Raw genomic sequence first — 14,013 nt, 5'->3', positions numbered from 1 at the left:
CTCAATCCCTGTTTAGGAACTGTTTGTAACCCAAAAGCATTGATGCCACTTTAACTACTTATTCAGTGGTGTTCTGCTGGGCTACAAAAACCTGTTTTTCACATTCAAACGTTGGTGCATTCAACTAAGTGTCATCCGTGGGTGAGAAAGCAAACCTTTTAGAGCTGAGCTAGAGACTCATTTAAGCAACATTGGTGCCCGACCATCTTAGCCTGGATGCTTTGGGAACCCCTTTAGTAGTTTATTTTTGATGTATACACACACACACACACATGAATCTTTTTATGTCTTCCGTAGCAATCATGGTTACCGTCTACTGGAAATAAGGGAGCACTTATTTCCGTACGTTTTTCAAACTAGACTTTTAAAAAGTTATTTCACATTCTGGGTTTCTAATTCAGTTTCATTTGAATCCACTCATATACCAGCCCTATTGTAGTAGGAGCCAATTACAGGGAGGCAGCTACTCAGCATCTTGAGCTTCAATGTCTCCCAGATGCAGGGATAGCAGTTTATGCCTTTGAGACGTTTTGCTCATGGGTGGTGTCTGAGGCTACAGACACAACCTACAGGCAGTTTCTAGCTTATTAGACAGCACAACCACCTGTATATTATAGGGCTTACCAAAATTTGGAAATCCCTTTAACTTAACAGGAACACCAAAACTGGTGTGCTGGTCAGCTATCACACATGCACAGGAATGTGCTTCTGGGAATCCCAGCAATGTAGGGGCTATGTGGCCAGTCTTGGCTGGCTACACACCCATTCCTCGTCCTGACACCTTAGCACATGCTGTGGTGGTAGGGGTTTTAATTTGCACAGTTATCTTACACAGGAGACTTGTACAGTTTTTGCTATGAACCACGAACTCTTGACTTACTATCACACTGGCACCAGTAACTCTGGTAACGGTACAACCTATTAGTCCACAGACTAATAACAATATCATGGGAAAAGTGCCTGTGAAGTATTAAGATCTTCCCTTCGGGTTGTTCGCAAGAGGCGGTCTATATCCATTCACAACACCCAAAGACAAACATAGAACATTGACTCTGGGGGTAATTACGAGTTTGGCAGTCTTAGGACCGCTATGTTGGAAGTGCAGTGATACCACCAACAGGCTGGCAGAGAAGACTGCCAAATGATGACCATGGCAATATTCCCAACAGAACACAGCCAAACTGCTGCTGGCACCGCCACTGCAGTCAGGCCGCCACGGATGACGGTAGCCACCTGCAGGCCGGAGGAGACCATGTTTCCGCAGGGCATATTATGAGGTTGCACACCGCCAAGGTTTCAGCCGAGGTCTCACCACCACATAAACTCAGTCAGAAACCAACTGTATAAAAGGAGACACTACTCATCGGTAGCTGCCATGGAACCTGAACTACACATCTTCCCACTGCTCCTGCTTGCCTAATGAATTTGGAATCTGCAACGATGACAGCAACTGTAAGTACACACTCTTACCTGTTATTGCTGTATATTTACAATTTTAGTACCCGCACACCATACATTCGGGAAGGGGGTGCGATGGTGACACTCACACATAACTGCACACTAACACGCACACTCACAGACAGGCACACACACACACACATACTCGCATCTACACTACAAACATGCCAGGGCCACCACACACACACACACATGCACATACATGTCACAAACACACACAGATATGCTCAGAAACACCGCTCAGGGCCACACTCGCACACTACCACACAACACCACAGCATGTCACAAAAACAATAAATATAAAATCACTTGGCAGGGACACACAGTGGACACTACCTAGGGACACATCACACGGACTTCATAACCTAACACCACCATGCAAAACACACATATATATGCTTGTGTGCATGCCGCTGGTGTGTCTTGTGGTGCCTATGTTTGTCTGAGCTGCCCTTGGATGTTGAGGTGGATACATGCTTGTCAGTCTGTGTGCTTTGGCTGGGTCGGGGAAGAGGGGTTTGGGATTGGGAGGAGGAAGGTGGAGGGGGGACAGAAGGCAAAGGGTGACTGGCTGCCGTCAGTGTGGAGGCCAGAGCCTGAAAGGATCTCTGTAGGCCAGCTAATGCACTGAGAAAGCCCTCTAGGAACGCACTACTCTGTTGGATCTGAATTGCAAGTTCCTGGATGGCATTCACAATGGTCGACTGATCCACAGAGATGGACCTCAGGAGGTCAGCAGGGGTGACGGGCGCAGTGTCTGCGGCAAAGGAGACACCCAGCATCTTGGGTGAGTGGGCACGACCAACTGGGTGGGGACCTACAGGGAGGGCTGTGGTAAAAAGGGGGGTGGTGGACAAAGATGGTGCTGTGGTGGTCCGAGATGGGTCCGCCACCGCCAGGAAGTGTCCACTGGAAAATGATTCCGAAGACGAAGACATGGATCCTGTCTCCCCAGTAGCACTCCCCTCACCCTCCAGGCCACTGGGTCCCTCGCTGTCGGTGGTCACAGAACTCCTGATCCCATGGCCAGCAGCTTCCCATCTGGCAGTGCTCCGTCTCCTTCACCTGCTAATGATGATGCACACAAACAGAAAAAAAGTTAGAGAGAGAGAGAGGGTCATCACAATCTTAATATACACATACATGTGAACATACACAACAGTAATATCTATGTCAAATAAAGCCCCAAGTAAAAAACATTCAGAGCCTATTTCATGTCACAACTAGATACTTTCAACATACCCATATAATCACAGTCTCACCTCAACATAAGTCAACCATCTGACCACTACATCACCATCCCATCAATTCACCAGTAACTCACAAGCATCACTCACAAGATGAATTGGCTACATCTAAAATCTCTCCCCATATAGATCATCACTCTCTATCAACAAATCATTTTAAGGTTATGCAGGTTACTCACAACACAATATCATGCCTCCCCCTACTCCATACCTCCCCAGTCCATCACCAGCAGTCATGTTCCATGAATGTACAGGGAGTGCAGAATTATTAGGCAAATGAGTATTTTGACCACATCATCCTCTTTATGCATGTTGTCTTACTCCAAGCTGTATAGGCTCGAAAGCCTACTACCAATTAAGCATATTAGGTGATGTGCATCTCTGTAATGAGAAGGGGTGTGGTCTAATGACATCAACACCCTATATCAGGTGTGCATAATTATTAGGCAACTTCCTTTCCTTTGGCAAAATGGGTCAAAAGAAGGACTTGACAGGCTCAGAAAAGTCAAAAATAGTGAGATATCTTGCAGAGGGATGCAGCACTCTTAAAATTGCAAAGCTTCTGAAGCGTGATCATCGAACAATCAAGCGTTTCATTCAAAATAGTCAACAGGGTCGCAAGAAGCGTGTGGAAAAACCAAGGCGCAAAATAACTGCCCATGAACTGAGAAAAGTCAAGCGTGCAGCTGCCACGATGCCACTTGCCACCAGTTTGGCCATATTTCAGAGCTGCAACATCACTGGAGTGCCCAAAATCACAAGGTGTGCAATACTCAGAGACATGGCCAAAGTAAGAAAGGCTGAAAGACGACCACCACTGAACAAGACACACAAGCTGAAACGTCAAGACTGGGCCAAGAAATATCTCAAGACTGATTTTTCTAAGGTTTTATGGACTGATGAAATGAGAGTGAGTCTTGATGGGCCAGATGGATGAGCCCGTGGCTGGATTGGTAAAGGGCAGAGAGCTCCAGTCCGACTCAGACGCCAGCAAGGTGGAGGTGGAGTACTGGTTTGGGCTGGTATCATCAAAGATGAGCTTGTGGGGCCTTTTCGGGTTGAGGATGGAGTCAAGCTCAACTCCCAGTCCTACTGCCAGTTCCTGGAAGACACCTTCTTCAAGCAGTGGTACAGGAAGAAGTCTGCATCCTTCAAGAAAAACATGATTTTCATGCAGGACAATGCTCCATCACACGCGTCCAAGTACTCCACAGCGTGGCTGGCAAGAAAGGGTATAAAAGAAGGAAATCTAATGACATGGCCTCCTTGTTCACCTGATCTGAACCCCATTGAGAACCTGTGGTTCATCATCAAATGTGAGATTTACAAGGAGGGAAAACAGTACACCTCTCTGAACAGTGTCTGGGAGGCTGTGGTTGCTGCTGCACGCAATGTTGATGGTGAACAGATCAAAACACTGACAGAATCCATGGATGGCAGGCTTTTGAGTGTCCTTGCAAAGAAAGGTGGCTATATTGGTCACTGATTTGTTTTTGTTTTGTTTTTGAATGTCAGAAATGTATATTTGTGAATGTTGAGATGTTATATTGGTTTCACCGGTAATAATAAATAATTGAAATGGGTATATATTTGTTTTTTGTTAAGTTGCCTAATAATTATGCACACCTGATATAGGGTGTTGATGTCATTAGACCACACCCCTTCTCATTATAGAGATGCACATCACCTAATATGCTTAATTGGTAGTAGGCTTTCGAGCCTATACAGCTTGGAGTAAGACAACATGCATAAAGAGGATGATGTGGTCAAAATACTCATTTGCCTAATAATTCTGCACTCCCTGTAAATTCACTTCAAATACAGCACAGCATGTTGCTTTACAAACACATGCATAACTGATCTTTCTGTACACAATTTACACAGTGGCAAATACCTTGGAGGAAGGCCCTACATATGCCTCACAAAATGACACAGCATGTCATTGAAACATCTGTCTAAGTACTAGGAAAAGATTCAAAAAGAGTATCTGGACCCATGTATCTAACTCATTGACACATAGACAACAATTCTATGTCCTGCAATAGGGGCCTACCTAGCACACAGGATACATCCACAGAAAATTGCAGTGAGCATAGTAACAACACCAAAACAATGGACACCAAACAATGTGCATGAAGAGCTCATACCATTCCACCAAACATGTTGATCAGAAACCTCTACATGACAACATCTAAACACCTACATCACTGACAACTGTCTAGACATGTGATTCCTATTACCTTAGTCAAGACCTAACACTTACCCAACTAATTACTAAGGTAACCCTGAATGACACATACACCTACAGTCAAGCAAAATGAGTGACAACAGATCCCAAAACACTAAAAGGTGCATGTCAAATGATACACCTGCTACACTATTAAGTCAGGCAGAAATGAGCAGATCCATTACCAAACCTGTCCAAACAGTCTCAGAGTAGCAAAGGTAAGTCTGCCAAAGAAGAGGTTTCAACATGACATTAGGCGTATGACACGAAGTATCAATTGACACATGATGTAGGCAGGAAATAGTCTTTGGTACACTCATATAGGTATGGTATTGCCCTATGTAGCATGGACAATATACATGGGTTAAGGCGATCAGCAGCCTAGCCACTTACCATCTCAACACCAAATACATTAGGATAAAAGGTATTTGTACACATGTCAATGTTATGTCATGAAATGTCAATGTATCATAATCACCATGATTTTCACAATATAGGATGTCCACCCTGATCAAACTTCACATTTCTCAATCTATGAATCTGACATGACAATGGGGAGACCTCCTCAAACCTCATAGGGAGTGTACCAAAAGCCTGATTGAGATGACAGCCTCACATGAAGTGTCCATCTTTTTCATAACACATAAGTAATTGTTCCTGTTACTCATCTGTCAGACCCAATGTTGCACATAGAGCTAGATCTAGTGGAATAGGACTGGCCAGAGACCAAAGAGCTATACAACTAACCATTTGTGTAAATGGACTTGGGAACACTAGGTGGGAAGGGTGACACAGCAGGGTACACATATGTATGGATGAGTAGAGTTACACATATGACAGAGTCACATGTACATCTCCACATGCAGTCATTCTATTTGGTTGACATAAGTGATTAACATGCCCCTATAAACAATACAATGGCCACATGTGTGTTTCCATGTTGGCAACTGTAGAACCATGTCTTCCTAAGAGACACTTCACCTATAGAACTTAACACATTGCCACAGCTGCAATACTTAGACTTCATACACTTAACTGGCAGAGGTAAGTACATGGGTTCAGTCAGTACTTACCCCCTCGTGACTGCTGTGCTGCCTCAAATGCCCATCCATCTCAGGGTAGGCCACCACCAACATGCAGGCCATTAGGTGGGGTCAAGGTCTGACGGGCATCCCTCCCTCGTTGGGAAGACATCTCCAGCTGGGCTTCTGTGGTCTTCCAGGCCAAGCATCTCAGCACCCACTGTAGAAAGCCCACCGCTTTCTACAGTGGGTGCTCCGCCAGCTGTGGACCCCTAGGATCTACATTTGCTTGCTGATGGCACACCAAATTCCCTTTTTTTTGGATAGGCGTTGACCTGCATGGATGACCCAGACAAAAGGAGAAAGTCATGTCCACATGCACTATACCAATAGTAGTGGACAGAACACTTCAGTGACAGCAAGTAGGCAAACATTCCCATCCTCCCAGTTCACACTCATTTACAAATTATCATCTGGATGCATCAACACCATCACTACTTTACATTTCAGGTACACCATCATACACCACACCTATCACACATTGGTATTGCATTGGACTCACCTGCTCCTCTGGTGCACCACATAGCTGTTCATACAACAGGGGTAGGGCCTCTTCTCCAATCTTCTCCAGCTCTTCTGGGGTGAAGGCTGGGGTCCTTTCACCTGGAGGACCTGGCTTGATAGCTCCCAGAGGCAGTACACAGTAGCTCAGGTCGTAGAGGTCTTGCTGGCAGCAGTGTTAGGAGTCAAGTGAGCAATACTGCAGAAGATGGCGGTCATGCCTGCCATGTACATGACCATCACCGCCGGTGGACATCGCCATTGGCCCAAGTCTGCCAAAGACAGCAATGCGTACCAATGGCAATTTCCAGTTTCCAGCAATGGCAGTTGTGACCGCCTACACCATGACAACTTCCGCCAGCGGAACTAAGTCACTTTCACATGTCCAATACAGTAGGTCCGGCGGCTGCCATTTTAAGCACAATACATATGGAACAGTTTTCAAATGTGAGTCATAAACTATGCCCTATATTGTGCAGTAAATCTGTAAGTACTGCCCACATGTTTATGAGACTATTTGTGCATCTGTGCAGTAAATGCTGTGTTACTGGAGGACATATGGTGCACCTACTCTGAGGTTCCTATGTGCTTTGAAAATGCATATAATGTCCATGAATATGTGTGAGACATGTCAAGATGATGGGACTTACATACATGTACAGTAACAGATGAATTTGTATGTGTATTTCCATAGTTAGTTGAGGGAATGTGCATTAAGAAGGGTGTCATCGGATACATAGCTATGTGCTGTACTGTAGATTTCAGAGGCAGTAACCGACCTGAACAGCAGTTATGTGTGAGTTGTTGTTTTATCTGTACATGTGTGCATGCTGCATATATACTATGTTTACATCTTTTCACATATTTACCCTGCCATGAGGAGAGGAAGACAACTACCAGTGTACCGTCCACTAGTAGACCTGCACACCATGGAGGAGAGACATTGTATCCAGCCATATTGTCTGATCCGTCATACTATCATGGATCTTTGTGGACAATTGGAGCCAGATCTGACGCCTGCTGTTCGCAATCTCTATAGCATACCTCCCATCGTTCAAGTCTTGTCAATGCTATAGTTCCTGCCCACTGGGTCCTTTCACAATACAGTGGCCCTAACTGCAGGGATGTCTCAGCCCATGTTCAGTCTAGTTTTGAAGGATGTACTGTATGCATTGTTGAAACGCCTGAACAGCTACATCAGGTTTCCCAAACGTACGGATTTGGCCTATGTGAAGGCAGAGTTTTATGCTATGGGACACATTCCACATGTGGCTGGAGCCTTAGATGGCACCCATGTAGCCTTGGTTCCCCCCAGTGCCAATGAACAGGTGCATAGGAACAGGAAAAACTACCACTCCATCAACGTTCAAGTGGTGTCTGGCAGACCAGTACATTTCACAAGTCAGTGCAAAGTATCCAGGATCAGTCCATGATTCCTTCATAATGCGAAACAGCAATGTCCCACTGCTGATGATATGACTCTACACAGAAAGGTCCTGGCTGGTTGGTAAGTTACAAATGAAATGTGTGTTTGCAATGTATGTCTCCTGCCATCACAATGTTGCATGCCCCACATATATGTTTGCATTGTTCTACCAAATTGTCCACAGGTGACTCTGGCTATCCAAACTGTCCTTGGTTGTTGACACCAGTGAGGTACTCAACCACACCAGGGGAAGTCCACTACAATGAGGCCCACAGGAGGACAAGGCATGTAGTTGAGCTGTCTTTTGGGCTCCTGAAGGCAAGATTTAGGTGCTTGGACTTATCAGGAGGAGCCCTCCTTTACGCATCCAACAAGGTATGTCAAATAATAGTTGCCTGCTGCATGCTCCACAATCTTGCCCTGAGATGTCAGATACCATTTATACCAGATGAGGGGAGGGCAGGAGAACCTGTGGGTTGAAATGCAGATTTGTCAAGTGATGAAGAGCCAGAAGAAGATGAAGCAGGAGACTCTAGGGCAGATCTCGTCAATCAGTACTTCAACTGACTAAAAGGAATGTGAAGTTGATGTAATGTTGTGATATAATAGTCACCCTGAAGGTGATGTCCTCTCCTTTCTTGCATCATCTGTGGGGGTGGAGATAGCTCCAATGCCTATGAGTGAGTTGTGCATGCAAACTTACAGTATGTATTGTGTACAGGACAAAGTGGTCTACAGTATAATCTATTGTTATAGCACATGCAAAGTTACACTTGTGGACATGACTTCTCTGATGTGAGGATTGTATTCTGCTGTGTCCTATCCCTTTACCTTTTCAATCACAGATTTGCCTATATCCTGTTTGGCTCATCAACCTTGGCAAATGACAGTCAGTGTCAGACGCAGGTGGGAATTGCAGACAGACATGAGAAGTGGACATGACTGAAGCCAGATACTATTGGTGTTGATTATGTGGTGTGTAACTAACATTGTTATACTATACTGTAATGACACTGGGGTGGAAAAGTAGTTTCCTGTTACATTCACCTGTAGGGTACAGGAGGCTGTCAAATGGTGTTATTTGTGTCAGGATATGTGTCTGGCTCATGTGGAAATGTCAAATCATAGCCTCTCCCATCACAATGGTTTCAGTCGTTAGTAATCTACCTTGAACCTAGGAGTCAGTGTGTTCCTACTTTGCAGACCAATGTGCATGTCACTGTGGACTGACATAGGTGAGTGACAAGCATACAGATATGTGACTAATGTAAGTGAAAGGTTTCAGTACAGGGTACTTCAGTACTGATCTCTGCCTGTACCATGGGATATGAATATTTGGAAGCTCTTGTATGGGTATGTGATAAGGCTTAGGATCCATCAGTGTGCCTCCTGCCTTGTAGGAAGACTAACATGAGCCTAACTTCTGCATCCTGTGGTTTAGCCCTGTATGACATCTTAGCAAACATCCTGATGCTACTCTCAGCCATGCTCTATGTGCTGTTTGCATATTTACCAATGAATGTGTGTAGATGTAGTTTACAACTTTTTTGTAATCTGACCTGTTACATTCCTATTGTAATGAGTTTCCTGCTGATGGAGTACAATACAGGGGGACATATTCAGACCAGAGTTGGAATGCATAACCATTGTACATGGATGATAAATGACACATACACAGTACCTGTGTTTAAGTGTGATTTATTGTGGAAATAAAAACAATATCTGTGACTATTAACGTAAAGAACAAAATAAAAAAGTGATGGGTTAAGTCATGGTGGATGAAATCATCAGGGTAGCTGTTACACCATTTGGAAACACAAGTCGTCATGGTGGATGAAATCATCAGGGTAGCTGCTACACCATTTGGAAACACAAGTCTAGTGTCTTTGTACCATAGGAAAATGGAATTAGGTTTCAGAACAGTCTACAGGCTGTATCTGTGGCACAAAAGGGGTTCACTTCCTGGCAGTGGGTTTGCTCTTGGCATCTGCTCCAGCTGGATATCTGGGTGGACGTCCATGTATGCGGGAGTGGGAGGGGTTCTTCAGCTACAGAGGGTGGGGTGTCTGAGGCACGGTCTTCCCCTGGCAGAGCCTCCATTCCACTTGCGGTCGCAGATGTCGAAGGGGCTGATGTTTCATTGCTAGTGGAAGGGGCCAGATGTTGGGTACATAACCTGCTCAGGGTGGTATTCATGTCTCTCAGCACCCCTGCAATGGAAGCCAAGTGGGCATTTTGTACCTGCTACTGCACCATGATTTCCTGGTGGTTGTCTCTCTCCAGCTTTTGGATTTCCCCCAACATGGAGATGACTTGACCCATCATGCCTTGGGAACTTTGGTAGGCTCCCAAGACTTGGGACATGGTTTCCTGGTCAGTAGTGTCCCTTTGAGACTCCATTCTCCGGCCCAGAGCATCCTCCCACACACACTAGCCCCACCTGCCTGTGCCCCTGGCACAGTGTGCACACTCTCAAAGGTTGCAGGTCCACCATTGCTAAGGGTGGCAAGGTGAGACTCAGATACCTGTACTGTGGGTCACACAATAGATGAAACAGTTCTTGGGACACAGGTTTGGGGGCAAATGGTTGCCTGAGATGTTGATGCAACAGGGCTAGGAGAAGTTGATGTGGGCGGGGTGAGGATGAGAGTTGTTGACTGACTAGGTGCCCCAGATGGGCCAGGTTCTTCATCAGTGTTCAGACACAGAAGGGGTGTTGCCTCATTGGGGCCTTCATTCAGAGGGGTAGTGACAGTCTCTGGTATCCTCCCCATGGTGACAATGGCAAGGTTACCTGTGGAGGGAGTGAAACACATAGTTCAGGTTAAAATGGGTGTATTGTTTCAGTTGTGTGAGATGCAGACAGTGCCTTAACATGATCCCCAGTAATGTCATTGACAGCTACTGCACAGCATACCTTAGTAGTACAGACAACTCTGTGACTTGAATTTTATACTCCATGAATAGAGTTGTTAGACTAGGTTGATAGTTAGTAGGAAAAGGTTGAAGCCAAAAAAGAACGCAGGCAGCCACTCCCACGCTCTGAATTCTTTCGATAACTGTCAAAAGCTGCACTGAGATCAAGGAGGACAACAGCCGCTGTACTTCCCTGGTCCAGCAGCATTTTGACCTCTTCACCTACTGCCAGAAGAGCAGTTTCTGTCCCATATTTGGGTCTGAAGGTGGTCTGGGTAGGGTGCAGAAAATCGTATTTCTCAAGATACTCTGAGAGGTGATTATTCATGTGGCTTTCCAGGACTTTACTTAAACCGGGCAGGAGGGAGATGGGCCTTTAATTCCGTGGATCAAGGGGGCCCAGGTTGGTTTTCCTCAGAAAGCCTTCAACATGGCTTGATTCCATAGCCAGAAGATTATGACATCATACTACCTGAGGAAGACTGGCCTCCAGTCTTTATTAGGGAAGCACTCAGGGGATGAAGTAATCAGAGTAGCCTTTTCTACCTTAGTACCCCAAGATAACAGAGAAATCTACATTAGTGAATGGGTTGTAAGACAGACTCTGACCTTATGCACAACTCAAGCAGGGTGAAATAAACATTTTATTCCACCTGTCATTCTCCTCAGTTGCAAGCTCAATATCCTTTAAACCCAGAAGCAAAGCATAGTATAAAAGCAATATCAGATCAGTTGCAATATCAAGGAATACTATCTCCTTGCTTTTCACCAAAACACACCAACTTTTTCCCATCTCCAAACCTGACGGATCGTATAGGTCAGTTTTAGACTATAGGAATTTAAACACACATACAAAAACATATGTGGTGCAAAATGCACATAGCACAGGTTTGATGATGAATGTGGTGTGTAAAAAATACAAAACAAACCCTAACATCTTTAAGGAGTTTATCAGTCAAACTATAGAACCTGAAAGCAAGTATCTAACTGCCTTTAGATTCAATGGGGTGCAGTGTTTTGACATTTGCCTATGGGTTATAAAACCAGTCCTGGATTCATCTCAGTGCGCATATTGAAGATCTTACAACCAGATCCCATAGTGTTGTCATATATTGATGATACCTATCCTATAGTTAATGACTTAGACATACACCAAACTAGGGTGGACAAAATTGTAACACTATTGACATCACATGGTTACAGAATTAACTTAAAAATAATTGAAGATCACTTGCCTTTCAGTGACCTTCCTCGGATACAAGTTATCCAATAAGGGCAAGAGTCTGGCTTCTGATTTCCTTCAGAAGTGTGTTACCTTGCAGCCTCCTAATACACTGAAGAAGTTGCAGTCCCTCCTGGCATTTCTTCACTTTGGACAAATTTACTTGTACAATAATGAGGAGTGAGTGAAGCCCTTGCATGACGTGATTTCTCCCACGTTTTCATCAAAACAGTGGATGAGAAGGCACACTGATATCTTGCGTGTTCAACAAACATACATGCTTAAAATATGTACAAGCTAGGGCTAATAAACCCAACCAAGTCCTCCGAATAATACCAAGTCACTCCAGTTATATCTATGAGATGTACCATGAGGGACAGACTGCTCCTACTGCACAAAAGTCTCACTTGTAGTCTCCAGCTGATGCAGATTTTGCTTTCAATGATAAAGAACTTTTAGCAATGCAAACGGGTATCTTGAAAGAGCGTCCTTTGGCGCAGGGAAACCTAATGATTGTAGTTCTCCCATACTGGCCCTAGAGGCACCTACTAAAGCCAGCATTTCTAATGCTTGCGCCCTACATCCAATGTGGCTAGAATGGTATAGTGAAAGATTGAGAATTCTGTTTGCAGTGCACCAACACTAAGGGCCTCATTTACAATCTTTTGGCACAGGTCAGCGCTGCAAGGTACAGATTGAAGTGGAAATAGTAACTGTCACCCTTTTAAGATTCAACTCTTTGAAATAGTTTACTTTGGAGTGGGAATAGTAAATATCACCCCTTCAGTGTCCAACTTCTTCTCCAAATTGGTTTAGGTTGTACTGGGAATAGTAAATGTCATCCCTTCACTTGCCACACCTTCCACAAATTGGTTTAGGTAGGAATGGGAATAGTAAATGACACCCTTCTAGTGTCCAAAACCTTCCACAATTTGGTATAAATTGGAATGGGAATAGTGAATGCCATCCCTTCAGTGTCCAACAACTTCCCCAAGTTGTTTTAAGTTGGAGTGCGAATAATAAATGTCAACCTTCTAGTGTCCAATACCTTTCCCAAATTGTAATAGAATGGTGTGTGAGTAGTTAATGTCACCCCTTTAGTGTCCAACACTTGCTTCAGAACAGTTTACTTCGGAGTGGGATATAGTAAATGTCACCCCGTTAGTGTCCACCATCTTCTGTAAATTGGTTTAGATTGGAGCAGTAATAGTAGTTGTCACCCTTTTAATGTTCAACACCTTCCACAAATTGGTATAGAATTGAGTAGGAGAAGTAACTTTACTTAGAAGTGGGTATAGTAAAGGTCACCCCTCTATTGTCCAACACCCCCTGTAAAGATTTAGAATGGAGTGGGAATAATAAATGTCACCCTTTTAGTGTTGAACTCCTCCCCAACTTGATTTAGATTTGAGTGGGAATAGTAAATGTCACCCCTTTACTGTCCAATATCTTCTCCAACTTGGTATAAATTGGAGTGTGAATAGTAAATGTAACCCCTATGATGACCAACCACTTCTCCAAATTGGTATAGAGTGAAGTGGGAATAGTAAATGTCACTCTTTTAGTGTCCAACACCTTCCTAACATTGTTTTAGATTGGAATGGGAATAGTAAATGCCACCCCTTTAGTGTGCAGTACCTTCTCCAACTTGGCATAGATTGGAGTGGGGATAGCAAATGTAACCCTTTTAGTGTCCAACACTTTCTTGAAAATGGTTTACAATAGAGTTTGATTATACTTTTAGTGTGGAATTTGCATGTAGTGGAAATAGTTTCTGTTATTTAATTAGTATTGTTATTGTTTGGTGCTTAGAAATATAATAAAAATAGTTATATGTTTGTAATAAATAATATTAATTATACATTTTTATAGAGTAAGACATAACATTTTTCTCATTTTATTTACGTTTTCAGTTTATTTAATGTATATTTTTA

Source organism: Pleurodeles waltl, chromosome 2_1 (assembly GCF_031143425.1).
Source record: "Pleurodeles waltl isolate 20211129_DDA chromosome 2_1, aPleWal1.hap1.20221129, whole genome shotgun sequence".
Lineage (NCBI taxonomy): Eukaryota > Metazoa > Chordata > Amphibia > Caudata > Salamandridae > Pleurodeles > Pleurodeles waltl.
The sequence above is the reverse complement of the archived record's forward strand: the minus strand, read 5'-3'. Positions refer to the sequence as shown.